Source organism: Vespa velutina, unplaced genomic scaffold (genome assembly GCF_912470025.1).
Source record: "Vespa velutina unplaced genomic scaffold, iVesVel2.1, whole genome shotgun sequence".
NCBI classification, from domain to species: Eukaryota; Metazoa; Arthropoda; class Insecta; order Hymenoptera; family Vespidae; genus Vespa; species Vespa velutina.
In genome coordinates, this window is record NW_025920071.1 from 240380 (window position 1) to 268265 (window position 27886).

Here is a 27886-nt window from a genome sequence, read left to right on the forward strand (position 1 = left end):
ATTGAGTTGCAGCAATGCACAAAATGAAAACACGAAACCAGATCGTTAAAATCAGAAGATTTAGGAATAGTTCATAAAAAGAAGATTCCACCATTGTTGTAGTCAACGATACGAGTCGAAATAGATCACTGGCTCCGACGATGTCGTGCGCTCTACCACGATTGAAATCACAAACTGAATTTGCAAAAGGCCTGCAAGGAGATTCTGCCCACTTCCATGGGACACCGAAACTTAAACTGATTAGTTGATTTGTATGTAATTAGTCATTTAGCATAATGATATTTGTAACTCTTTCAATGTATCTTATTCATTTCTTTTCCTTTCTGCTTAGGTATTATTAGACTTAGTCTTCGATAATGTGTTGAACTAAACATCCTTCAAATAACAATGTAACACTCATGGGTCCACACAGTCATCAGAACACACATGAGTTTTGTTATACATTCCAAACGAACTATAACATCACCACCAATAAGAATATTCCTTTCCCTTTCCATTTTCCTTTCCTAATTCATTAATCCCTTCTTAAATATTTCTAAAAAAATCTACATTTATCGCATCTAAGCATTCATACTCACCAATTAGACAACCGAGTCTTATCAATATCACTAGCTATGTCTCAGATGGAAATATCCAGCACAATCTAAATCGTAACATATCTTTCGGACTCGCATCTAGACTTCCAAATTTTATTAAGCATTACAGACTTTAGAAATAGCCAACATAACTAATTGTACATAATCACACAAGAACAACAAACAATTCTATCTCACTTTAACAAATATATTCTGATAATTTCAATCAATAAAATAATAATCTTCGTGCATCATTTAATTCAAGAAATCATTACCCATACATGGAACAGCATTTTTTTCCATTCAATATATATTTTTCCATTTTCTAACATCGCAGCATGTATTGCGTCATCCACTTAAACTATCAGTGTACCATCTCTCCTCTACATTCCATACTACCATCTTCATAACGTTTCCTAAATATCCTTTTCAAAACTTTGATATGCAATCATTTTCTTGTACTGTCCATATGATTTTGTTTCATTATCATTTCTATTATCTGGTCTTCATCATATTCTATTTCTTCTTCGCCCAAATTGAAAATTTTCAATTTAAGTTGAACTCTCGATTTTATAACTTTAATCTGCAGTTTATTCTACTCCTTTACACTCATACCTACTAACACTGTTTCACCTTACTCAAAATCAGGTACAATAATTGCTTTTTAAGCTATGAATCTAGTATATCCTGATAATGGTTATGTGAACAGTACTGCTCTGTTGGACTACTTTGTTCAGAAAACTTCCTTTCCTAATTTTTTTAACCTGTATTCGCAGTGGTCTTTAAAACTAAGTCTATCATCAATCATTATACCAAGATACTACATTACTTCCACTCTATCTACCTCTATTCCATTCATACATTCATATACAATTTTTCGTCTCATCTCTTTCCTTACACTACTTATAGTTACGTATTAAATTTTCCCTGTATTCATTTTTAATTAAGTCCTATTCATCCATTCTTCCACAATGCTTAAGGCCTCATTCACCTTTCTCTTCAATTCCGTACAACTATCACCAGTATATTAACGTGTCATCAGAGAATAATTTAATGCACAATCTTCTTTTTGCAAAATATATTGACTATATCATTTATGTTCATATAATAAACAGCTGGAGTCATAGTACTGACCATTGAAATAATTTTATTTAAATATACAAAAAACACAATGTTTTTGATTATAATTTCAAAAAAATGCCTTCAAGATATACCACTCAGCAATTCTTATTACTCACTCCTCCATAAAACAGAGCCACAAGCTACCAAAAACAATTTAGAAAAATCTGTTAAAACTGTTCACTGTCCTTGATTTTTTAACACATTGCATACGGGTCACGAGATATCTCGTTATTGTTTTTTCGACTGAAACAATGACTTAACACTTTACCGACCGATAGCCTATTAATCGGCATTTTATCGCCAACCGACCGATAGCATATTAACCCTTTGAGTGCTATGGACGCATATATGCGTCCAGGGAAATCTATCCATATAGACTATAGATCCAAATACACGCTCGATAGATTTTATCAGTATGGACTATAGACGCAAATAAGCGTCTGGCAAAAATGATCAGTGTACTATGGTCAATCGTTTATGTTCGACAATTGTTTTTATTGTCCAACATTCTGTCTGCGACACTCGCAGAAACCACATACCTCATCACTTAGCAACAATAAAAAACAAAATTTAGTTTTAGACGCCATTTCAGTTAGTTTCTGATAATTTCATTTGTTACGCCATGTAGTTGTAACTGTTACATTAGCATATTGTCGTATTAAACTTATAGTGCACGTAAATACGTAATTCGGAAGATACAGAAAATAGCGTAAATAATGAGATAGTTATATGTAGAAGGAAAAATAAACAGCAAAGAATACTTAGCACATCTTCCGATGAGGATGATTTAAATAAATTCAAATTCGAATTTAGAAAGATCCGACTTGAATGAAGTTCTTCCAACGTTGTCATGGTCGTAAAACGATTTCAAGCCCCCACTACATGCATTTGACGATAAAAATTCTGAAGTAAAAGGAAATTTAACTCCAAAAGCTACGCCTTTAGATGCTTTTCAATTCTTCTTCTCAGAAGGGATAGTTTCACATATTACGGAGGAGACGAACAATTATTATAAATTTATTATTGAAATTACAACATTTAAAACGTATTCTCTTATTAATACTTGGGAAGACACATCAATATGTGAGATGTACGGATTTTTTGCTATCACGATGTTAATGCCGCGGGTGAAGAATTGACTCTAAAAGAGTATTGGTCGACCAATCACATGTTAAAAAATAATATTGTTCGAAGAACTATGGCGCGAGACAGATATATGATATTATTACAAATGTTGCATTTTAATGATAATAATGTACAAATTGATGGTCTATTGATAAAAATACGACCTATAATTGATACTCTGAAGAACTCTTTCTCACAGTCATTTTATCCGTACAAAGATTTGTGCATTTACGAAAGCCTTATGTTATTCAAAGGTCGGTGTTACTTTAAACAAGTTATTCCGTCCAAAAGAAGAAGATTTGGTATCAAACCATTTATCTTGTGCGACTGCAAACAAACTATGTATTAGATTATATAATATATACTGAAAAAAAATAGATACTGTACGTAATTCTACAACCATTGGGCAATCGGCAGATGTTGTTATGATACTTTTACATCCATACCTTAAAAAAGGCCATTTATCGATAACAGATAATTGGTACACAACCCCGCATTTGTATAATGTACTTCATAAACATAAAACTAATGCGTTTGAGACAGTACGAAAAAAACAGAAGAGATATGCCCCATATCGAGGAAAAATTAACAAAAGGACAATTTGACTACAGATGTACAGATAATTTATTGGCATTGAAGTGGCGAGATAGAAAAGATGTATGGATGTTATTAAGTGCATACGAACCGAAAATGATAGAATCTGGCCAAAGAAATTATCTTACAGAATCGCCCAAGTTAAAACCTGAATGTGTTGCAGATTAATACATCAAAATGAGCTCTGTAGACCACGTTGACATGGTTCTAAGTACAATTAATTCATGCAGAAAATGGCTGAAGTGATATAAGAAGTATTTTTTCCAATTAGTAGACATCTCATTATATAACTCGTATGTCCTGTATCAATGTGTGACTGGTAAAAAAACTACAACATAAGGATTTTCATCTATCATTAATCAAACAAATTCTGCAAAAATACCTGCAAAATAGAAAACAAGTGAGCGGTGGCAAAAGAAGCATAGAGAACCTACCATTTCGTTTGACTGAGAGACATTTCCCTTCAAAAATTTTAAATGCAGAGAGAAAATCGACAAGAAGGAAATGTGTTGTCTGTAGAAGACAGCAAAGAAGGATGGATACACCATATGAATGTAAAAAATGCAACGTCGGATTATGTGTTGATACTTGTTTTGAGATTTATCATACGCAAATGAATTATTAATTTTCCTATTGTTTTTTCTTAAAAAATCAATGTATTAAATGTTAATTTCTTAAAATATATATATTTGAAGCCTTTCCATGGTTATATAATCCTTCTTATGATTTGTTAAATTTTCTGATTTTGAATATCCAAATACATTATCAAATTACTGGGATTTCAAATTCTAGCAGGTGAGTAAATGGTAAATATTGAAAATAAAAATGTTTTCATTCAATGTGGAATAGACAACAGAATAGTAGTTGGATTGTATACTATATTATGTGTTATAAACCGTCGACCGTATATTATGTGTTATAAACCATACTGCGCGAAAAAGTATTTAATCCCCAGCGATCGTCAGTGCCTGCCGCGCGCCGACCGTACGGACTACACAGGCAACGAGTATTCAGCACTCAAAGGGTTAAAATGGAATATAACACGGAAACCGGTGAGCGAGACTAATTCGGATAGATATGATGAAAACGAATCTTACATAAATACAACATTTCGTAAAATAAGGTGATTAAATTTACTTAGTACATCGAAATCTGATGAAACTGAAGATGTTAATTAACAAAGCATCAATCCGAATATCAGATGGACTTCCCAAAATTGTGGGCTCACCATTCATGATTTTACAAGACAACAATCGGGAATTCAAACAGACATTTCTGATACTTGGAAAATTTTGCGATTTTTCAAATTATTCGTATCTGAGAAATTGATAGATTTCATTGTTGAAAAAAACAACTAATCAATGGAGACGAAGAGATAATAGTAATCCTGAACCTGGGACAAAGACGAACTGTACTGTTTTATCGCTGTTTGCTTACTAATGTCTAGAGAGAAGAAATTATCAATTGATGAATATTGAAGCAAAAATAAATTATTGCGAAGTGACATCTTTTGCAAAATTATGAGTAGAGATCGCTACAAAGTGTTACTGACAAAGTGTTACTGCGCTTTCGCGGAAGACAACAAAGTTTGGAATAGGTGTGCCGTCGCGAAAGAATTAAGCAATATCGGTGGTGTTTGACCTTCAGTAGAAAGGTGATGTCCAAATGAATATTGTTAAAGCGATTATCAAGTACATCTATGTGGATTGGCTTGATCTTATTGTGACGGTGAATTTTTCCTTTTTGGCAAGCAAGATATTCTCTAGACCATTTGAATGCGTCCTTAAGAATCAGGCCAAATGTATTTTTCGCATAAATTCATAGATGTGGTCCAGCCGCTATGATGTGAAAAATTCTGAATGACTTTGAAAACTGTCTAGCGTAATGGTTCTGGTAAGAATGGTCTGATGAATCCTACCAAAATGTCACAATAGATGTTCATTCCTGGTACTAGTGTGAGTTTTCGTAGTCTCAATGAAGTTGTATCTCTCATCAGATCAGCTAGATCATTGCCGTTCAGTTGTGCTTGTTGGATTTCAAGAGATGTGAGAATGGATGGCATGTTTATAGTATTAATTAGGATAGTATATCTGCGACTGTGCTATCATCACCCTTCATATGGACTAATTCAGTGAAAAATTGTGAGATATATTCGAGGTATAGTAGTTAACGTTTCGATGTTTAGTTCAGTTTTAGTTTGAAGACAAAAGTAAGTCGTTTGTTGTCCATTTTGATGACAAACTGACGGAAATCAAACAAGTGATGCAAAAATTTGACTGATGCTAAAATAGCAAGAAATTCACGATCGTATGTGCTGTATTCCTGTTTTATGTTTGGCTCAGTTATCTGGAGAAAAACCATATGGGTTCTTAGGTATCATCTTCCAGCTGTTCTAATTTAGCTCCGATAGCAGTTGCGAATGCGTCGGTTGTGAGAGTAATTGGTTCGTTAGAAATCGGAAAAGCGAGCAATGTGATTGTTGCGAAGTATTTTCGCATATTTCAACTGCCTTATTGGCTTCGGGAATCCATGCGATCTTGGATATATCATTTTTATTGACACTTTAAGGTAACCGTTGAGAGGCAACATGATCTGAATTTTCTGAAGTATACAGTAATAATAATTGATCATGCCAAGAAATCTGCGTAGTTCCACGATAGTTTTAGGTTCCTGATATCCTTTATTGGTACCAACTAGTTCACACGTTGGATTGTAACCATGATCATTAATGGAATATCCCAGGAAGTTTATTTCCGTTTGCTTAAACAGGCAGGTTATGAGATTAATAATAAGGTTGTTGTCTTTTAAGCGTTCAATGTGTATGTGTTCCAGATATTAGTCTTCATCGTCAGAGAATACCAGAATGCCATCCACGTAGACGAAGACAAAGTCCAGGTCTCTGAAAAGTGCGTCCATAATTCGTTGGTAAGACTGGGTGCGGTTTTTTAGACAAAAAGGCATACCTAAGTACTCAACCCCAAGGTGTTATAATGCCAGTTATTCAATGTTCACGTGCGTAGATAGTTGTAGATATGCTTTTTCGCTGTCGATTTTGCTGTAATATCTTCTATCGTGTAAATACGTTAAGAGATCTTCAATGAGCGGAGAACTATAAGTCAGGATCAGTAGCATTATCGAGTTTACGGTAGTCACCGCACGTTCTCCAACAGTTGTCTTTCTTTCGTATCATATGAATAGGATAGGCGTACATTCCGCTGGAGGATTTAATGATTCTGGAGTTCAGAAGTTCTCTGATTTGAGTTTTTGCCGCCGCTGCCTTTTCACCCGCTAGTTTATGTGCTCGGGCAGTGACTAGTGGACCATGCGCAATAATTTTGTGCGCAAATGAACATGCTTTTAAATTTAAGCATGGTTTGATAATCAACCAAGTGATCTCAACAAATTGTTTTAAAAGTTCAGCATACTCAGTAGACAAATCTGAACTTATAGATGAGATGCCGTAATGATCTGCTTCCATTGCATTACCTTTTGACAAGAGATGAGACACTAGATCTACCAATTGTTGGTATTTTAAATCAATCAACAAGTTTTAGTGAATTAAGCAATCGGTTCCGATGATTGCTATTTCCACGTGTGCGATGATAAAAGACCAGCAAAAATCTCTGCGGAGATTTAAATCAAGGATGATAATTTTAGTGCCGTATATTTGTGATGAATTTGCAGCATAAAGTGTGAGTCGGTATTTCTATTTTTATGAAACTTTTTAGCGAATGTTATGGACACGACTGACCTAGAGTCAATCAAGAATTTCTGTTTGGTAGTGTAATCCGAGCTCTTTTGGTCTGGAGTTGCTGTCTTTCACTGCTCTTACAAATGACAGCGACGTTAGTTTCCCTGATTTGTTGTTGTCAAGTTGTCAATTGAAGCGAATTTATAAGGTAAAAGGCAGCGTTTTGCTTCGCTGCCAAAACTTTGATGATAATAGGAGATTCTATTACAAATAGGTGTCTATGATCTTGGACTGCTGCGATTATGATGCTTCGGAGATTGTCAAGCCTACAGTTTTTGGTTTTGTTGTTGCAGTAGAATCAATTGTGATATAAACTCATTGAACTCCATCACAAAAGATTTTTTAATATCTATGAACTTCGAGTCAATGTCATAAAGAGTCGGTGATGCAAAATAGCGTGTAAAGATTGCCATACATAACCTGGTTATTCTGTTGAACGTAAGGCATCAGCTTGTAAAAACGGCCCGCATACTCGGCTATAGCATCAAGTGGAAGTTTACTTGTGGTAATCAGATAGGGTTTGATATATGTTGGTATTCGTTCAAGCCAAAGTTGTTGCAATATGGTATCATCAGCGAAACCATCAGCCAATTCGCGTATTTGTCGCAGTAGCTGAGAAGGTGTTCTATTTGGGAGCATTGACTCACTTAAAAATTTCTTTGTTTTTGTCTAAAATCAGAGAGTCGTGAGACTATCTCGTTTCTTAGAGCTTTATATTTACCTGTAGCGGGCTCCTGTTGTATCACGTCTGAAATCAGGGCCTCAAGGACGGTCAGGTATTTTACTTTATCATCAACGATTCCAAAAGTAATGAATTCAGCCTCAGCCATGATGAACCAGAGATCCTAACATGGTGTCCGATGTTTGTGATTCTTTTTCAAGTGTTATGAACATGAGGCAGTATGGCTGACACCGATACATTTTTCCTTTTGTAGAAACTCTTGATGCACAAAGATCACGTCGAGGTCATCAATTGTGATCAAATTATTGCTGACATCCCACTATGTGGAAAGAACTTCGAACATTAAGTAACAATATTGATAAGAATAATGATAAAGTAACAAAAATAAGTACAAAAACTTAATTCAAATGACTCTGGAATGAAAACACGAATTAATCGATTTGCTACTCCATTAGACTATTTCGAGCTATTCTTTTCCGAAGAATTTATTGATTTTAATTGTTGAAAAAACAAATCAGTTGAAAAAAAGAATCTGACATAAGATAAAAATTCTGTGTTCATTTATAAAACTTTATGAACAAGTAGCAACTCTGAGTGAGATTTATTGTTTTTTGTACTTAGGTTATTAATGTCGTGAGTTAAAAAATTATATTACTCCGAATGTTAGACAAAAGGTAAATTTTTGCATATTAACATTTTCGAACGTATTATAAATAGATATATATAAATAGATATATATAAATATTTCTCGTGCGAATGCTTTATTTCATTGAGATTAGTGTTAGGCTAGTAAAAATAAGAGAATTGTATAATAATCTATGCCTTTCATTTCAAAATAATTTTAACCCGTTTTGTGACATATGCATCGATAAAAGTTTATTATTATACAAGGGTAGGTTATCGTTCAAACAGTATATTCCATCCAAACGGTATAGATTTAACCTCAAATCTTTTATATTCTGCAACTGTAAAAATGGATACGTTTCAAATTTTATTATATATGCAAATAGGGATTCGGAGAAAACAAAAATAACAGAAAATTCTTACGAAAAATTAGATGAAATTGTATTTTCATTATTAGAACCATATGTAGGAAAAAAGCACACTTATTTATTAATAACTGGTATATTAGCCTGACTTATATTAGCCTGACTAAGTGTTCGCTTGTCTCCACAATAATTCAACAAATGCACTGTAAAACAACATACAAGAAAGGATATGATTATCATGAATGAAAAATTAAAGGCACGTGAAATATGTTTTCGATCTTTGCCTAATATGTTATCGCTCAAATGGCAAGGCAAATGCAAAATATAAATGCTAATCATTTTCCACTTCGCAGATTTTATAATCACAAAAAGATTAAATTATCGAATGTAGCAAGTTATCCAAAAAACAGTCTTGCATAGTGGACTATACTGCAAATATGGGCACGGTAGATAATAGAATAGAGATACAGTAATAACTAACGTTGAATCCATCAATAAAAATACTAAACGGTACAAAAAATAATTTTTCTTTTACATGATGTGACTGTTTGGAATGCATTTTGTTTGTACAAGATGAAAAAGTGACAATGCATGCATTTCACCTTCAATTACTAAAATATATAGTCAAAAAACATAAGACGTTAAACAATAATTATAGCAATCATGATAAATCTACTGCCTATCAGTCATAATGATTAACAGATAAATATTACCCGTCATTCTATAAAATTATAAATAGCAAGAAAACGTTGCGAAATTCTGTAAGGTGCTCAAAAAATGATATAAGAAGATCACGGTACGAATGTAAAGATTGTGATATGTGACTCTGCGTCGTTCCTTGTTTTATCATATATAATTATACTATTAATTAATAAAGTATATTTCAAACTTTTTACATAAAAATGTATAAGTAAATTATAATTTATTCCTTTATAACTCTACTCCGATTTAATGTCATAGTAAATAGCGTCATGCACAGTTTACGCGCAAGTCCTTTGGAAGTATGCTGTACAGAGATACAATCCCGCGGAAAGTCCTGTCGTAACTAAAAGTTTAAGAAATTACAGAAGTAACAAGAGAGGAAGATTAATACCAGAAAGAAATATTGATATCATGAAACTTACAAACTGAAAATTTGCACAATCCATGCTTGGAATCTGTACAAGCGCAAATATTTCTAATTTCTCTCCACCTCCTTAGCAAATAGAACACGGATCAAATATATTGTGTTGTTCGGAAAGTAATTTCGTTTTTTTTCCCAACAGAAGCATTATTTATATTTTTAAGCAGCTAACTCCATGCTAAACTATATTATTATTATATATTTTGACACCTAACATTTAAAGGAGTATTTGTAAACAATTCTGTTTGATTCTGTGCAATTGTTTTTTCTTGATGTCGTATCAAAAATGAAAAATCAAAAGCAGCATTTTTGGCATATTTTGATTTTTTATTACCAAGAAGGTAAAAATGCAGTTCAAGCGAGAGAAAAGTTATGTGACATATATCGAGAAGACGTCTTACTTGGGACCCCAGTGCTAAAACTGATTTGAAAAATTACGTTCCAGCAATTTTGATATTGAAAATGCATCATGTTCTGGAAGGCCAATTGAAGTTGATAAAGACTAAAAATAAAGGTACTGCAAACTGCCCAATAATAACACATGACATCGCTACGAAATTAAATCTGTTGTATTCGACCATTTATAATTACGTGAAACGACTTGATTTTGTTTTAAAGATCAATATATGGGTTCCATATATTCTTATAGAAAGAGATTGCTCCGTCGGATTATGATTTGCGACTCAAGCGTCAAAAAAATGATCCATTTCTAAAGCTTAATCATAACTGGAGACAAGAAATAATGGAGCAGAAGAGATGAGGTCGCTCAAAGTACTTCGAAAACCGATATTCATCAATAAAAGAGATGCTTTCTATTTGGAAGAATTATAAGGGAATTGCTTTTTTTAAACTTCTACCAAATAATTAATTCGGAAATGTTTTGTCACTAATAATTCGTTTTCCATCTCGGCAATTTAAGCCCTGCCAAGATTTAAAATCACAATGGACCAATGAAAAGATTTCTTACAATCAATAACTATCAAATTCATTGCAACAGGAAATTATAATGCAAAGCATTCAAGCTGGGGATCAAAAATAACATCACGAGATAATAAACTAAATCCATATTTACATAACACTAATTTGAACATTTTCACTATCGATATGCCAATCTACTAGCTGCTAACTTATAATAAAACTCCTTATCTATTAGATTTTAAATTCTTAAGAAATTTAAATCCATTAAATTTTAAAATTGAATCGTGCTTAAAACTCAGCTCTGACCACTAAATTATATTAATTACATACTGGAACAGATCAATCGTTTATAAAAAGTCATGAATCCTGTGTAACGAAAAGACAAATTAAATGCTATTCAAAAATATCGTATGATTAGAACTGAACTGTAACATTCTGCTAAGGATTCCTCTTCCAATTGAAGAAACAGTTAACAACATAAAGATGTTATACAAAAGACCGCGTGAATAACAACCACACAAAATGATTCATCCAAAAGAAACCTGAAATATCCTGACAATATTTTCATTCAAACAAAGATGACAAAAGAAAACTAAGTGGTAGAAAAATAAGTCAAGAATAAACAAAAGACAATTAAACAAATTAATCAAAGAAGTAAACCAAAGCATACAAAATATCCAGAATAACAATATAACAATAACAAAAGATACTCTTTAAAGATCCCTGAAATCACTTTCACCAGTAACACAAGCCATAAGACACAAAATTCTTTTTGGAAAACAGTCAAAAGATATAAAAGATCAATAATACCAATACCGGACATACGAAAACTCGACGGCTCATGGGAAAAAATACAGAAGACTAAATAGAAACATTTACTGATCACATAGAAACAACACTTCACAAGGCACAAATTTATCCCGATAATCAATAATATTTATAGAAATACATCCTGCGAAGGTGCGAAAAAATATACCCTGAGGACTAGGTAAAAAATTAAACAATATGAAATATATTAGATCTATGATCTTATAAATAGAGATGTCTCAATGAACACATTGTCCATATGCTACTTTCCATATATAAACAATTTACCGAATATCTATTACTGAAAAATTGTAAAAAATATGAAACAAAAAAAAGTTTTATACGTTGCGTCGAATTATAAAGGGACTGCCTGACGAATCGCCAAAGAAGTGTAAACAAATGTAAGAAATATGAGTCATAATCTGCAAAGAAGCAAGCTCATTAAATACAAACAATTAAAGTAATAATCTCCCTTAATTGGGAAGTATAAAGCCGCCATAAGCATAAATTGAAGTTTGTACATGACCACGTTCACTGAATAAAAAAGTGGAGAAATGTAATTTTTTAAATTGACAAAATAAGAACTTAAGCTTAGCTAATAAAAACAGGCATGCATAATATAAGAAAACAATGAAAAAACATAATTGTTAAAACTAAAACAGAATTACTAATAGTCATGCTAGCCAATAACTTATTGGAAAAATTATAATCAGTAACTTATGCCGATTCGAAACTCATTGCCAGCATAATGCAGGATTCGGAAAATGTTCATTTATACGTAAGTGTCGAAAGAATGGTAGAAATAATACTGTAACAACTATATTATATATATTATGTAATATATTATTATATATATATTGTAGCTTGTAACATTTCAATATTTTCTATCGTATATTGTAAATTTAAACATTATAAAAATTGTAAGGTAAATTAAAGCAGAGCAGAGTAATTCAGTTTTACCGAGCATCGAATGTCCAGAAAATGAACGAGAGTAAGTTTGTATATCACGAGAGATAACAGACAAAAAACATTTGTAGTTTTCCATATACTTTGGTCTAAACTCAACTACAATAACGGATACTAAAGTGACTTGAATTTGTTCACTTACTACTTAAGAAGTTCTACGGTGGTTCCAAAATACTCATTTGCAATGTAGATCGAAATTGACTTGAGAAGCAATGATTATCTGAAAAAAGATTACAAACAAAATTTATATTTATTATATAAAGTGGGTATTTCTTCTTTAAATGGGGATGAACTAAATACTATTACATACAATTCAATATTTACTAACTAATATTATTCTATAAAAGAAGTATATTAGTATCTTGATCATCTTCCATAATGCACTAACTCTTTTACGCAATAATTATTCATTAAATAAGAGGCGAACAATAAGTTGAATTCGCTAAAATCTATTGTTTGTTTTATATGTAAATACAGATAACCGAAATAACAGTATAACACAAATATTCCATTCCATAAAAATAACACGTTATATAAATTCCGTTACACGAGACTCAGATCTAATAGAACAGACGAAGTTAATTTCCGAAATTTTTTTTACATTACTTAAAAATTTTTTTATATGATATAAAAAGCCACTGACATGATTAATAGGTATAATTTCTGTCTCATCTATGTAATCCAAATAAGTTAACATACAGAAGAAATTTTAATTTCATGCACATAACGCATAAATATTTTCAACAAAATAAAATAAAATAAGTGAAAATATAAAAATCTAACAATTTCAATACCCTGTTATATCATTATAAGGGGGTTACCTATGAAGTTTATGTGACTATAAAAAAGAAGTTAAATAAAACTTTATACGAACAAACATTGATTCTAAGATTCTTTTGCATCTATTAAATACACATGTTGCACAAAATTAATTGAAATTGTAAACCGTAAACAAATTTAAATAAACGTGAAAACACAGTCAGCTTCACGATTCTTCTTTTACTTTAATGAAACAAGAATAGACTCATCCATGGCTGCACGAACAACTGCACAATAAGAACTGATATAAAACGAAAGCAATATTACTAGTATCATTATTATAATAAAGAAAACTCCTTGAAAGTATATGTATATTAAGTAAATAAAAAGAGGTTACTTGAATTTTTATTAGTAAAAACTAATTGAAATAAAAAAAAAACCAGCACGAAATAAAAAGGAATTAATAATTTTGATTTATTTAATAATGATAATTATCCTAAAATAAAATAAAATAAAATTTTCAATGATATAATCAACAAGAAAATAAGTAATATTACTTATGTACCTCTATTTGTATTGTACTTGTATTGTACCTTAATCATATTACTGGATAGTGAGGGTGAAGTCACCTTCCCTGTCTATCATGGGAAAACAAAACAACTTTCCTAAAAAATACCCAGCAAAATAGAACAATAGAAAGTTCGTTCTAAATGTATGTTCTTTTATTAGAATTTACTTGAAAATTTTTAAACCACACATTTAACTTCGGCTACATATGAAGAGCAGTGAAAAATAAACCTACGTTTCCACTATACCGTGTATAGAGCTTCGTCGATTCGTAGAATATTATGTATTATAAAATGAAAGTGTTTTACTAATATAAATCAAATATATATATATATGTATATGTATGTATGTATATATATATATAATATCTCGGATTAATAATGTGAGGTGATAAACGAAAATATGTTTCTCTGTGAACAGAGTGATAAATCTTTATTTGATAATCAATGCTTAATTGCTAATTAGTCTTACCTGTGAACAAAGAAACGATAATTTCGGTTATTATTCACACTGTTAAATATTATTTAATATATATTGTAAATTTTCTTATAACTCTCGTGTTACTTTCCTCTTCTACGTTATATTTCATACTGCCCGTTTCTCTTCCAAATCTTAACGGCTAGATTTGTAGGTCACAAAAGAATTTGTAAATAACAAAGGACAATGGAAGGACGGGCTATGAGACGCGCGGCAAATCTTCCTGAAGGAAGTATACTTTCTTTACATCCCCCCCCCCCCCAGAATAAAATTCCTGCAATTTTTAGTCCTCGTTTCCATCTTTTGATATCGGAAGTAGTTTTGTTATGTGGAAGAATCCGGTTTCTTGTATTTGTTTTCCTGTTTTTATTTCGTATATAGATTCTGAAATTTTATTTATTATTTGGAAAAGGCAATTCTCAATTCGTCTAATTTCTTTCTGTTCAATTTATTGCCATCTTCTATATATAACAGATCTCCTGTGTTCAACTGGTGGTTCTTTCTATTCTTGTTAAATATCTTTTTGTTATATTCATGTGACTTTTTTGTTCTTTCTAGGGCTAGTTCTTTATGTTCATACCTTCTAATGGTTTATGATCTGTGAATATCATGAATTTTCTTCCGATCAGCCAATGTTACCAGTATTTTACCGCTTCCTTGATTGCCAGGCATTCTAAGTAAATTGCTTTTTTTCTTTTTTGTGACTCATTTAATTTTTTTGGAAAGTATGCTACTGGCTTTTCTTTACCATCACTCTGTATTTGTTTAAATATTGCACCAATGCCTTTCAGTGATGCATCCGTGTAAATTTTTATTGGTAAATTCCTGTCAAATATTTGCAACACTGGTTGAGAACATAATGATTTTTTTATATTTGTGAAGATTTTTCACACTCCTCAGACCATATAAACCATTCATTTTTTCTTAACAGTTTATGTAATGAGTCTAGCAATATTGAGCTTTTCGGTATGTATTCGTGATAAAAATTTATTTTTCCGAGAAACTGTCTAATATTCTCTTGAGTTTTTGGAGTGGGAAAATTTTGTATTGAGAAAAGATTATCTTTTACTGGTCTTACTGTATTGTGATCTATTATGTGTCTGAGATATTTCACTGATTTTGTTGCAAATGTACATTTTTTAAATCTTAGTCTGAAACCTTCGTTTACTATTGCCTTCATTACTCTCTCTATGTGTTCTATATGTTCTTGGAATGATACTGAAAAAATTAATATGTCGTCTATGTAATTCTCTGAGAAATCTTTTAATTTGTGTTTTCTTAGAATATTAGATAGTATTCTCTGGAAAATGGCTGGTGATGTTTTTAGTCCGAACGGTAGACATGTCCATTGGAGGTGCCCCTCTTGTGTAACGAATCCTGTTTTTTGTCTATCTTCAATACGTAATGGAATTGACCAGAAAGCGGAATTTATATCTAATGTGGTGAAGTATTTACAGTTTCTTGCTTTTAGTATTAAATCTTCTATTAGTGGGAATTATTGAACTTGTGGTGTAACTATCTTATTTAATTCGCGAAAATCTATGCACAATCGTGATCGTTTGTTTTCATCTCTTTTGAATGCTAGAGTTACTGGTGCTGCAAATGGACTATAGGATTCTTCCATTAATTTATTTTCTAATAGTTTTACCACCTGGTCCTCTATCTCCTTTTTATCCTCTATAGTGCATCTAGATGGTCTCTTACTGCAGTATTTATCAACCAGTAAGTCTATTCGAGCTTCGAAGTCCGAAACGGTGCCTACATCATATTTATTTTTTGCAAATATAAAATTATATTTTTCTATATGTTTTTTTATCCTTGTTTTTTCTTTATTATCCAAGTGATTCAGATCCGATCTAAATTCGTCTTGATTCACATGTTCGTTAAAGTTTATTTTAACTTCTTTTATTTCTTTCTTTCTATCTAATGTATTTATATATTTCTTTGTCTGTGTTTCTCTCTTTTGAGATACCTGTAAGTTCTCATCCTGAATTAGTTTGAATTCCTTTATCATATCTAATCCAATAATGAAATCTTCAAAGTCATTTCTGTCTATAATAAATACGTCAACGTATTCCCCTTTGTCAAAAATTTTTATTTTAATGGTTACTAAATCTTTTGTTTGTGTCACACAATTGACCGTTTTCAAAAATATTCAGTTTTTATCTTTTGCTTCTTTTTCTTTTTCTTTTATTTTGACTAGTCTCGAATTTATTAGAGAGACTTGGGAACCTGGATCATATGTTCCGTTTACTTCTAACTTTTCTTCTAATACTATTTTTACTTTGATCAATGGTGTGGTTATTCGTTTTTTTGTTCCTTGCATAAGTCTACTTCTACCATCGAATTGTTTTTATTTATTCTGGTTTCTTTTCTATTTTCTTTTTTAAACCAACAGTCGTCCTCTGAATGATATCTAATACCTTTGTTTAGTTTTTCGCGATTCTTATATGGTTTTTTTTTTTTTCAAATTTCTTGTTATTATCTCGTCTTTCCTCTTTCTCTTTTCTAAAATTGTTCTTAGATTTTCACATTTTTTTATCTCCTGTAGTAGTTCTGTTGAGTTTCGACAATTTCCTTTGTTTATATTATCTCTTATAATTTTTGGTAATACTGCTGCTATAAGCATTATCAGGATTTTTGTATTGATCTTGTTGTCCACATCCAATAGCGATTCTTGTAGCGTACTCTATTAGTGAACCTTCTTTATATTTGTAAGATGTAGCGTATATACCTATTACCCCATCCCTTGTCTTCAAATGATTTCAAGAATTTTTGTTTCCATTTGTTCCAACTAGCCTCCATTGTTAACGTTGTTAATTAAATTGCTGAGTGCCAGTCTGAACCTGCCTTGTCAAAAAATAATTTTAGGATTTCAAGTTTTGTGTTATCTTCTTTAATTTCGAATCTTTGACATTCTTTTTCAAAAGTCTCCAACCATTGTTCTGCGTTTGAGTGTCTACATAAAAATTTTTCAATCATGAGTTTTTCCGATATACCCTTTAGATCTATTTGGTGTTCTTTTTTCTGTGTGGGTTCTACTATGTCCGCTTCTACTATTTCGTCTAGGTATAGATCATTAAACATTAAATTACCATCCTCATCGAAATACGTACTCTCCATTCCCTGTGTGCATTTAATCCATATTTTTTTCTCTTGGCCTCTTTAATTGAGGCTTTTTTTCATTCTCTTATAGCTTTCTGTTTTTATTAGTTCGCTGTGATTACTTACCAATTTTTCATTTTCTGGCAACGTATATGTTTCTTTGTCCTCAGTTGTGATAGAAGTTATAGCAATCACATTTGTTTTTCTGTCGCTCGATGATGCCACACATTTAAATGCGAATTGTTGTTTTCTTTCCATTATAAACCAAAAATTGTCGTTTTATAATATCTCGAATAGATAAGGTGTGGTGATAAACGAAAATAAGTTTCTCTGTGAACAAAGATATAAATCTTTATTTGTCAATTAATGTTTAATTGTTAATTAATCTTACCTGTGAACAAAGAAATGACAATTTACGTTTATTGTTCATACTGTTTAAATTTTATTTAATATTTTTATAAATTTTCTTATTAGCTCTTGTGTTGCCTTTCTCTTCTATGTTGTCTTTCATATTGCCCGTTTCTCTTCCAAATCTTGTAGATCACAAAAGAATTCGATTTGTAAATAACAAAGGACAATGGAAGGTCGGGCTATAAGACGCGCGGCAAATCTATCGGAAGTATTCTTTCTTTACATATATATATATATATATATATACACGAATGGGTAAAATCATTAGAGCGAATGATTGAAACAATTAATCTCACAAAATAATTTGAAGAGTATGTATATGTATATACATATATATATATATATATATATATGTATATAATAATGCTACTAACGATCCGTTTGACAACACAAAATCATACAGAATGTCCTCTTTTTGCCTTTTAAGTTTTTTTTCAATCGTAACATTCAGTCACCTGAATGCCTGAATGTCTATACTACGCACTTGGCAATAACAATCCTGATATATGTATACCCGTATATATACGATTTAGACGAAAGTTGAATATAATACATAATACATAATACAATCAATTGATTAAATAACCTAAAAATGATTGCATTAATCACTATTAAAACCCTAACAAAGAATACACATTACGAAAATAAGAGCTGAAAATCCTAAAACAAGTACAACGCAATAAGCTCCACGAGGGACATGTCTAGATTACAATTTTATTTTCACGAATATATCTCAAATGCACCACTTTTTCGACTTGCAAATGCTACACTATAGAAATCACATGTTTAGCTATCGATTAGTATATTGGAAGAATCTGTAATTTAAAATAAATAAAGTTGATTACTTGTAATCAGCAAAACGACAAACTTCTTTGCAAATTGTGCCAGCACGCGCAATCTTATATGGTCTTGATAATAATAGCAGTAGACGATGTTTGGGGTTTATCGTTGACAATCCACTATGTAGAGAGAAACTTTGCACATCAAGTAACAATTGTGGTTTATTTAACTTTGTTCAGTGTGTAGCAGATATAATTAAATTATGACTTCCAGCAGTTATGACTGTGGTCTCTAGAAGAGTCTAAGAAAGAACAATGATTTTCTTTGTTTTTCCGGCGTCTTTTTCGTCATCTTTGTTTATTGGTTTCCCGTGTGGGCGTTTGGTGGCGCCGAGACATGTTAGTTATGTGTTTTGCCGTAAGAGGCGTAACAAGTCCCACATATATAGCACCATCTTGTGAACATTTCGTACAATAGACCAGGGCCGCATTAATAATTTGCAAATCATATGCCTTTTCATCATATATATTTGACTCCTTCATTCATTCCCCGAAAGGAACAGTACATCCTGTAAATTTTATAAAAGTTTTAAAAGATATCAAAATTATATAGACTTTTATCCGTATACATTTTCAGCTATGAAAGTAATTATATGTCAATTTATCTAAAAGTTGTGAATACGTTCCTAAAGCAATCATCCTCATCGCGTACATTTGTTACAACAGATGAATACATAAGAACGAATAATAAATTGAATAATAAATAAATTTATCTGCGTAATAAATTTTAATCTTTCTTATAAATATTTTGAAGAAATAATATTTATCTGTATCTATTCATTTTTACTCAAAAACGTCTATTAATATAGAATTTATAATTGAAATGAAATATTACGAATCGATAGAATTCGGAAATCATACGAAATATTCGGACGATTACTAAGTAGAAGAAAGTGAAGCGACAAATTTGCGGCAAAGTAATAATTTTAAATATATTAAAAAAATAATCGAACAATGAAGACTATTATATAAATCCTTCATTATATATATTTGTCTCGAAGTTTATTGTCTTACTCTTTTAAAATTTTTTGTCTTACTCTTTTGAAAATTAAATCCTTTAAAATCTAATTCCTTTTTCGTGTCTACAAACAAAATTATATATTGTATGAAAGTTATATAATATTATTTCTACTAGTACAATTATACTATATACTAATTGTAAGTATTACTTACATTTACGTTTTCATATTACATATAAAAAAATTGAACAACAGAAAAAAAGAAAACTGGTTGTGTATCGATCACATAATGAAAGTGAAACTTCATTAGTTAATTTAATTTTATTTAATATAGTTTTTCAATTTTAATCTTCCTTGTTATTCCCGTGTTCAGTTTCTCTATCAGCAAGTTGTAAAAGATAGAACAAGAGAGAGAGAGAGAGAGATAGAGAGAGAGAGACTGATTTTAAATAGTTATAAATTATATTAAAAATATTGAAAGCAACTTATTTATATAAAAGTATTGTTTTATTCTAAATCTATTTGACGTGATCAACAGATAGGCATCGGATCTGGAGGAATGATAATAAGAATTTGAAAAACAAAGGATGAATCAGGAAGATACTAATAGGAAATGAGAAACAGAGAGAATGAGAAAGGTAAAGAAGCGAAAGCTTCATCGGCTATCTTACGCTTAAGATAAACTATAGCTCGAAACTTATGCTCTCTCTCTCTCTCTCTCTCTCTCTCTCTCTCTCTCTCTCTCTCTCTCTCTCTCTCTCTCTCTATTTCTGTATACCTATTTCTTTTTATACTCTATCTCACTCTCTCTCCCTCTCTCTCTCTCTCTCTCTCTCTCTCTCTCTCTCTCTATTTCTGTACACCTATTTCTTTTTATACTCTATCTCACTCTCTCTCCCTCTCTTTTCCTATTTCTGTGTATTTCTTTCTTCTATTGATCTATTTCATTCTCGATAGTAACTATATTTAATTCGAATACATCAACTATGCTTTCAAAAACAATCTTAACATTATTGCTATGTGCTTTAACATCATTCTTTTTATTTCACACGTTGAAAATAAATGACTAATAACCTTAATCAAAAATATGTCTTCTGTGAACCTATAATGTATATAAGAATATTTCCTTTTCCAGTAAAAAAAGCATTTTCAATAAAATAAACACTTTCTTTATTATAAAAAACTTTTGAAACTTTTTCTTATAAATCGAGTGCCGTTTTTTAATTAGGTGTAATATGTGATCGTATTAACTTATCTTACCGATGATAAAAAACTATTTTATATAAATTAGTTGATTCCTGGACATATTTAATAAAATTAACACTAAGACTTTTTCATCTTTTGATTTCCAAGTATTCTGATTATCTTGTGTCAGAAAATTTATTCCTTTTATATACAACCACAATTTGTTGCAAGTGAGGACGCTTTTTATCTGCAGCTTCCAGATTTATAATTTGTATCGCTCAAAGCTTTTTAACTTGATGCGTTGAAGCATAATAGTCATGTTCTTTTTACTCTTTTTATGCCACAATGTAAAATATATTCTTATGCATTTCCTTTCTTTATTTTAATTCGATTGCATATTTGGGCCCATAATCTATCAGGTTATGACGAAGAAAATGATTGTATGTGATGCAATAACACTTAAAAACTTGTAAGTAATGCGAAAAATCTACATAACTTAATGTGATACGTGATTTTGTTGCCTAAATCATCAACTAACAAAATCGTGATAATAATATTAGGATGCATATGACATATGAGTATTATAGAGAGTACTTTGATAGACACATCTTAAATTGATTTGCAACAAAAAAGAAACTACAGAGGGTCGCCACGTGTTCGTATTAGTCACGTCATTAGAGTCTTGTTTGTCACTCTAGGCACGAATTATTTTTACATTCTTGACAGCAAGTAAATATAACAAATTTTTAAATTAAGCGAATATAAATATATTAATATGTATATATGATATGTGTATATATAACAAATCAATTATCTCCTTGTAATAAACTCTAAGCCAAAGGTACAAATAAATGAATAAATAAAATAAGATAAAATAGATATTATTCTTTTAATGTAAATATTTGAAATAAAAAAATTTAATATTTGAGATGATCTAGAATTACTCCATGACGAAGCAGATGGTGTAGAATTATATAAAATATTCAGTACCCAATGATATAATTTCCAACACTGTCAATTCATTTCCATTTGCTTTTATAGCTCCAGTTGCATTTGATATTATTTTTTTTCTATTTTCTTAAATGTGAATAACTAATATTTAACCTTAACATAGGTTTATTATCATTGTTTTTTATAGATTCTAAAAACATCTAAGAATTCGAAGAAGCATTCACAGTTATTTGAAGAATATTGTAATTTTCCTCATTATGTAAGAGAATCAGATGTAAGAGAAACACATAGCTATAAAAGCTTCTCCAAGTACTACAAGCTACTACTATAATTAAAAAGAATTCAATAGTATAGAACTAATGGCATTTCTTGACGTAAATTATGTGTAAATTTTGACGTAATCTAATGAAAAAGTTTTTAATAGAAATGTATCCAAGAATAGTACTTTATTGGATACTTTATTAAATAATTCACTAAATTTTCCTGCTGCAGAACATTTATCCAAACATACGAAATCTTTACTCCATGTCATTGTTGCTGATGATGTGTTTACCATGAAAACTTATCTATTATTATACTCTTTTTGTATAATAACCTGCACCGAATTGTGTATTTAATTATCGTTCCTTGGAAGCTAGATAAATTGTAGAAAACGTATTTAATCTTATTATTAATCTATTTAGTATATCAAGTAAACCACTAGAACTTTTTACAAAAAATCCACTTTTAGTGTTAGCATTATGCGTATAACACAATTTTCTTCAGACACAAGAAAATAAATTGTATGCAATACCAAGTACTTTTGATAGAGATGAGGAGGATGGGGAATGGAGAATTTTTGAAATGATAAAATCATACTTATTAGAATTAAAACGAGAACAAGCACATAAATATACAGAAATTTCTGAAGTTGTACATAACAAATTTAGAAACTATCTTGTTTCCCCACATGTAGAAATACATTAAATATAATGTATATTAATATGTGATATAACAAGATAAACATATAAAAATATTGAATAAGTTTTATAAATGTTGTATATATAAATAAAAATTCTTATATTATTATGTATGCTTATATGCTCATTATTATACTATATTATGCATATATTCTCATATATGTTTATGTATGCTTTACTTACCAAATTGTTAGAGTTCTTTTATCTGAGTCTTTTTCATGAACAAACATTACGGCATAGAAATAATTTCGATTATTCGAATATACATCATCTATCTTATTATCGCTATATTTTACTTATATTTTTCTCAATTCCTGATAGAAATGTGTATGTAAATTGTGTAATTAGATTTTCACTGATATAAAATTCACTCGAAAGATTATGTAAGACATTCCGTTTTTGTATTATACTCCGATAATTTTTGCTTTTCATTTCCCAAAATTCGGAAAAATATATCCATTATGAAATCAATCTAAGTATCCCATCCTTCGCTCAACTCTTTTTTTCCATTACCTTTAGCGCACGAGTTCTCATAAAATATTTGGGACATCGTTGGAAGTTAGAAATAACTATGCGAAAGAAGAAAAAACTGTTTACATTACACGTTGTTTCGCTATCTGAAAGCAATTACGGCAATTAGTTCAACTTACCAGTTATTATTTAAGATATGTTTACGCATATTTTGTTACACATGTCACAAAAGTTTCTTTTGCAAGAAATGTTGCAAGTTACTTGCTAGTGCATCCGCGACATATCCGTTGCTGTATCAAAGATAGAAGAAAAGGAAATAATCTAAAAGTACTGGTTTAGTAATATAGGAAAGTAGTAGTAGTAGTAATTGTGTTAGGTTTAGGTTAGGTTAGAAATACGACGACGTATCATAATACATAATTAATGTAACATGAAGCAAATGACGTAATAGAGTAGCAGCTTTATATGTTGTATCTTTCAACATGTTTTCCAAGGTTTTGAATTTCACCATATAAATTTTGTTAAATTTTGTTATGGAGATAAGATATTATTCTTGCAAAATTTAAATTCCTTATAAAGTCAAATCGCTTTATATTTTTTTAATTTTTGAAACACAAATATAGAAGATATGCATTTATTGGAGAAATGTTTATCATTATGAAAAAAATTGCCAGTGCCCACCAATGACTTCTCTTACATGAATAATTGGCGATATATATGTAAAGAAAGTATACTTTCTTTAGGTAGATTTGCCCCGTCCTTCCTATGTCTTTTATTATCTACAAATTCTTTTGTTACCTACAAATCGAGACGTTAAGAAATGGGAGAGAAACAGGCAGTAAGAAATAGAAAGCCACGAGAAAAGTAGCACGAGAGTGTAGTGTGAAATTTAACCAATGTAAATAATAAACGTAAATTGTCGTTTCTTTGTTAGAGAAACTTATTTTCGCTTATTACCTCACCTTGTCTATTCGATTTATTATATATATATATATATATATATTATATATGTTATATATGTATATATATCCATATATATATCCATTCTTATATATATATATATATATATATATATATATATATATATCCATTCAGTAACAAAATGCAATTAAGTCAAAGTTGATTTAACATCTGTATTGGTAAGAAGGTACAGGAAAACAGTTAATGAAGTGTTTAAAAATCAAAAAGAATAGTTTTTCTTGAATGTTCAATTACTTTTATTTAAATTATTTTAATTGAAATGTTATGTATATATATTATCTAATATTACTTAATACATTGACTAAAACTTGTATTTCATGAATGTTTAAATCATTAAAATTTCTTTCATATTTCTTTTTGTAAACTGTTATTGAACTATGTACAAAATTTTTAAATATAGTTTTAGGATAGTTAGTATAGTCAAGAACAGGGAGTTAACGTGACTCTTTTTTTACATGGTTGTTATATATATATGTAAAGAAAGTATACTTTCTTCAACTTTCTGTCCTTTGTTATTTACAAATCAAAATCTTTTGTGACCTACAAATCGAGCCGATAAAATTTGGAAGAGAAACAGGCAGTATGAAAGATAACAGAAGAGAAAGGTAACACAAGTGCTAATATGAAAATTTATAAAAGATATTAAATAAAATATAAACAAAGTGAACAATAAACTATTAATAAACTATTAATAAAAAATGGCTGTTTCTTTGTTCACAGAGAAACTTATTTTCGTTTATCACTTCACCTTACCTAATCGAGATATTATATATATATATATATTTAAAGAAAGTATACTTTCTTACGTTAGATTTGCCGCGCTTCTCATGTCCCGCCCTTCCATTGTCTTTTGTTATCTACAAGTCGAGCCGCTAAGATTTCGAATAGAAACGGACATCAGGAAATAGAACTTAGGCAAGAGAACAGCACGAGAGGTTATAAAGAAATTTTATAAAAGATAATATATTAAATAAAATTTAAGTAGGGTGAATAATAAACGTGAATTATCGTTTCTTTGTTCACAGAGGAACATATTTTCGTTTTTCACCTCACCTAATAGATACGATAAATTATATATATATATATAAGCAATACACAGAACAGAAATTCGATAGAATGCTTCTTGGAAATATCGGTTGTCTGTTCTTGCCCTTTTTGCTAACCTTTTCACAGATGAAGAAATAAAGTTTAATATATATAAATAACAATCACATAAACTATTATATGTGCAAATAGCTTAAAATGAAGCAAAATATTGCAACCTGATTATACTAACACAATTACTTAACCATAACTGTTCAAATTTTATAGCCAATGCATAATTCAATGATACCAATGAAGTGTGTTATTTATTAATGATCAAAATATAATTCATGAGAGTAAGAAAGATTGCTGAGAAAACTGTTAAAATTCGGAAATGTACATTTTCATCCTTATCACAAAGTCCTTCAAATCAAATTATTAACCTCCATAATAATTGTTACAGAATGTACGATGATTTCCATATTCTCTGGATTCATTAGAAAAATATTAACGATACATTTGAAAAAAAGAAGGAAAAAATATAAATGAACAATTATTAATACCTAATTGGCAACTTGGAAATAGTTCTTTTTGGTAAGAAACATTCTGATTGTAAAATTATAACAGATAACAGATCATTTTATTTGTAATATTTATAAATATAAAAAAAATTTGGGATTGATAAACATGTTGCTATAATTTCTTTGCGGTCATTATATGTGTACATGCACATTTGTCGTTTTTCGAGAATTTAAAATTGACATTGTTTTTACCGCTTAAAAAATTAATACAGATTCAATATATCTACTGTAAAACCTTATGAATTTTTAAATATTTATAAAGATGTCGGAGTATATTTTATTAGTGGGTTTCATACATATGTATATGTAATAGTACTATATTACCAGTTCACATAAACAGAAGTGGTAGTAAAAGAAAAGCAATAGAAAGATGTCCATTGTGCACAGGATGTTTTACAAAGGCAATTACTTTATCTCCACATGTGTTTTAGCCATATATATAGTGCTATATTGCCAACCCCCATAAATGAAAGAATTGTCAGTGAAGCGAAACAAGAATTTACTTAGTCAATTGAGCGCAAAATGTTATATGCTGGAAATTTAATATGAAGTTGAATTATACAAATGTTGTGGACACAGCTAAGAGCAGAATGGAACATAGTATATAAATGAAATTGTAAACTGTTCTTATGTAAAAGTGGTTTTCTATAAATGAATAAGTTATTAAATATTATAAAATATATTAAACTAGTTTTGGAAATAATTTATTAATAATAAGTGAGTAATAGTAAAGCAATTTAATAAAAATAATAATAGGTAAATAATATTCTTTTACCATAGATTGATCTTAAAAAACCTAAATTCGATCTGATAGATAAATAAATTGGGGAAAGAATGAGGCAGTAGACAGAGTATTAGAATAAATATTACAAGCTTCTATAAGTGGTGTACGTACAAGTGTGGTTTCACGTACCAATGAGTTAGTTGGACAATTTTCAGTAAGAGAATAGAGAGCTGTTTGTAGACTCTTTGATTTTTTAATAAAATCTTGCAAATTTATTAGATTCTTTATTAAATTCAATATACAGATTTATTAACTGATCTATGAACAGTCTCACAAAATGGAAAATATGGACTTATTACTTACTAATTACTCATTATTTTTATTGGTTAATGATTTTACAGATTGCGAAATGAGGACTTATTAGCTAATTACCAACTTATCTAATGACTAAATACAAAATTCGGAGCGAAGAATTAATCATGGATTTATTATATCTCTAATTTTTAGGTATTACAGAATGAAAAGTCTCTTCTGGTTATCTCCCCTTCAGATGCATCTAGCTGATTACTTATGAAATTTACCGAGGATAAAAAGTTTGCTTCCTATTGGATGACAATATTATTTTTATGATTCTGGTCTATACTTTCATAAGAATTCTACTACATCAAAAAGCAAGATCTGGCTAACACCAAGATTTACAGAATTTGTCAAAAAACATATTTGCAAGGAAAGATGGAAGAGATCTAAACTGATTTATGTCTAAGGAGGTGAGAGTTGGATGCATGATTGATTTAAGGGTGTAATAGTTATAAAGTGTTCACAACAATGTGGCAGGAAAGTGAGAATTTACTGAAAATGTTTAAAGGCATCGATTTACTTCCTGTTCTAAGACAGTCCTATGCATTATACTATAGACAGCATACATACTATAGACTGGTATAATGGAGAACAACGTTTCCTAACAAAAACACATAAATTTTCTTTAATGGTAACTCATATCTCTTTACCAATCATAGTTGGCTTATAAAAAAATGCCCTCTTTAAGCATTACGCTGTATATCTATGATGATCTAGTTTAGTAATAAGATGTATTAATCATATAATCGTAAGTAATATTCGATAAGAAATTAAAAATGCTCTGGATTCTCATATTTCTTTGGTACCAAAAGTAAAATAATAACAATTAAATCGAAATCATAATTTTAAATAAGATTTTCTTACAAAATTTTATATTATTAATTA

The 27886-nt window shown here is 30.2% G+C and overlaps 2 long non-coding RNA genes across 6 annotated transcripts; one reads left to right on the forward strand and one right to left on the reverse strand.

The window, feature by feature from the left end:
* Positions 1-1269: 1269 nt before the first annotated feature.
* Positions 1270-19319, reverse strand: LOC124957507. Of its 5 annotated transcripts, XR_007103594.1 has the most exons (7): positions 18817-19319; positions 17952-18093; positions 14450-17890; positions 12795-12872; positions 7889-8182; positions 6380-7792; positions 1270-6315 (listed from the first exon to the last, which is right to left on the reverse strand). It is a non-coding gene; the product is annotated as an uncharacterized LOC124957507 (long non-coding RNA). The 5 variants fall into 5 exon arrangements; XR_007103593.1 differs by having other exon boundaries at positions 1270-7792; positions 7889-8168; XR_007103591.1 differs by having other exon boundaries at positions 1270-7792.
* Positions 19320-25119: 5800 nt separating this feature from the next.
* LOC124957506 lies at positions 25120-27481 on the forward strand. The gene is made up of 3 exons (XR_007103590.1): positions 25120-25251; positions 25803-25933; positions 27152-27481. It is a non-coding gene; the product is annotated as an uncharacterized LOC124957506 (long non-coding RNA).
* Positions 27482-27886: the final 405 nt, after the last annotated feature.